Genomic DNA, 2,774 nt, shown 5'->3' on the forward strand with positions numbered 1-2,774 from the left:
GAAACGTGATAAGCGAAGAAATAGGAAAATTGGGCTCCGGCGCCTGTAGCTCAAGCCGCTAAGGCACCAGCCACATACACCAGAGTTGGCAGGTTCGAATCTAGCCCGGGCCTGCCAAACAACAATGATAAATACAACCAAAAAATAGCCAGGCACTGTGGCAGGCGCCTGTGTTCCCAGCTACTTGGGAGGCTGAGGTAGGAGAATATCTTAAGCTAAGAGTTAGAGGTTGCTGTGAGCTGTGATGCCCTGGCACTCTACCCAGGGTGACAGCTTAAGGCTCTGTCTCAAAGAGAGAGAGAGAGAGAGAGAGAGAGAGAAATTAAGTTGGATCTGGGACTTGTACTAGTTTTGTAGGGCTACTGTAATTAAAAAATAAAAAAACACCAACTGGCTTAAACAGCAGAAACGTACTTTCTCAAGTTCTGGAGGCTGGAAGTCTGAGATGAAGGTGGCAGGATTGGCTTTTCCTGAGGCCTCTCTCCATGGCTTGTAGATGGACATCTTCTCCCTATGTCATCACATGTTCATCCTTCTGTACGTGTCTGTGTCCTCATCTCTTCTTCTTTTTTTTTTTTGCAGTTCTTGGCTGGGGCTGGGTTTGAACCCGCCACCTCCGGCATATGGGGCGGGTGCCCTACTCCTTTGAGCGACAGGCTCCACCCTCTCATCTCTTCTTCTTATAAGGACATCAGTCAGATTGGGTTAGGGTCCACACTCATGACCTCACTTTAACTTAATCTATAATGACCCCCATCTCCAAATACAGCCCCATTCTGAGGTGCGAGGTGTTAAGACTTAAACATATGAGTTTAGAGAGACACAGTTGAGCCCATACTAGATCTTATGTTAGTTATCTGTGGGGCATCTAGTTGAGATATTTTATAGCAAACGGGTCAGTGCTGGAGTTGGGAGTCTTCTCCAAAAAAAAGAATGAACAAGAGCATCCAGGGAAAGGGTATGGAAAAAGAGAAAAGAACCAGGGATCGAGCCTCTTGGAATGCTTACGTTTGATTACCATTCAGAGATAAGGCCTAGGACATGGCAATTTGAATTGAGTAGCAGGGCCAGCTAATGGAACAAGGAGGAGCCTTCACTTCTAGTAGGAAGTCACGGTACCTTGGATAGCTTCCATTTCAGCTCCCTCTCTGCCATCTCCCAGCCCCTAAACTATTTTTTTTTTTGAGACAAAGTGTCACTTTCTTGCCCTCTTAGAGTGCAGTGGCATTGTAGCTCACAGCAATCTCAAATTCTTGGGCTCAAGTGATCCTCTTGCCTCAGCCTCCCCATTAGCTAGGACTACTAGCGCCCACCACAACGCCTGGCTAGTTTTCGAGACAGGGTCTCGCTCTTGCTCATGCTGGTCTCCAACTCTTGAGCTCAAGCAATCTACTGGCCTCGGCCTCCCAGAGTCCTGGGATTACAAGTGTGAGCCACTGCGCCTAGCCCACCTAAACTATTAAATGTTGGCAGCACTATTTCTTTTTCTGATCTCTCACTACTATTTCACCAAATTTCTGAATAGGTATGACTTCCCAAGTTGTAAAGAGTACCTTCTACAGCTAAATGAGAAACTTCCTAGGTGCCATTTGAATGGTACCAACAGATTAATGTTCACGACACACATGCACACACATCGACACACATGCATAAACATACACACATACCTGGTTACAATCCCCTCTCACAGTTCTCAGAGGGGCCGTGAAAGATGTGTGGCCTTTGTTAATGGCAGGTCGCTGACAAATGACCATGTCTTTCTTTCCAGCAGGTCCCCGGCAGGACTCAGAGAGCTGACCATTCTCACGCTCACGGTGATGTTAGTTCTACTTCGTAAGTGATGTATTCAGCAAGGTTGTGCTTTGTGATAATTTTACCTGGACTGCCACTCAGTGGCCATTTGGAGAAATACCCAGAAGAGAGCTGGCACCACTGCAAACTCTCCAGGGTTTTCCTAGGGAGAGCCAAATGAGAAAGTGTGAATTTTGTTTTACATCCTTAGCTGTTACGGATGAAGCATGGTGAAGTCCATGCGAGTGTTACTAAATTTTAAGCAGTAATAAACAGTCTTTAAGGATAGGATCTTGCAATTGTCACACTTGTCGACGTGTTTATTTAAAATTACCATGAGTAATTTTGAGCAGTTTGGAAGGAGCTTGAAACATTTTTCTGCAAAAATCTTCGTTCTCAAGAGTCCCCAGGCTTGGCATCTGTGGCTCAAGCGGCTAAGGCGCCAGCCACATACACCTGAGCTGGCGGGTTCAAATCCAGCCTGGGCCCACCATCAACAATGATGGCTGCAACCAAAAAATAGCCCGGTGTTGTGGCAGGTTCCTGTAGTCCCAGCTACTTGGGAGATGGAGGCAGGAGAATCGCTTGAGCCCAGGAATTGGAGGTTGCTGTGAGTTGTGATGCCACAGCACTCTACCCAGGGGGATAGCTTGAGGGTCTGTCTCAAAAAAAAAAAAAAAGAGTCCCCAGACACACATTCCCTGTGATTTCTCAAGTGTGCTCCTCTCTGCCCTTCCCCTGGAGACAAGGTTGGGTGATGCCCTTCCCATACTCTTATCAGCCCATCTTTAACCCAACGCTCAGCTTTTTCTAAATGTGAGGGGAAGGGTGACTAGACGGAGCATTCCAGGCAGATGTAAATCCTAATACAGGCAGAAAGTGAGTTCCAGAAGAAAAAAATTCTAAAAAGATGACTTTAATGAAAACCTCTTAATTTTTTAACTCCATGAAAGTTTTTTTCTTTTTTTCTTTTTTTTTTTTTT

The sequence above is a fragment of the Otolemur garnettii genome, unplaced genomic scaffold, assembly GCF_000181295.1.
Source record: "Otolemur garnettii isolate 467f Iridium unplaced genomic scaffold, OtoGar3 scaffold00109, whole genome shotgun sequence".
Lineage (NCBI taxonomy): Eukaryota > Metazoa > Chordata > Mammalia > Primates > Galagidae > Otolemur > Otolemur garnettii.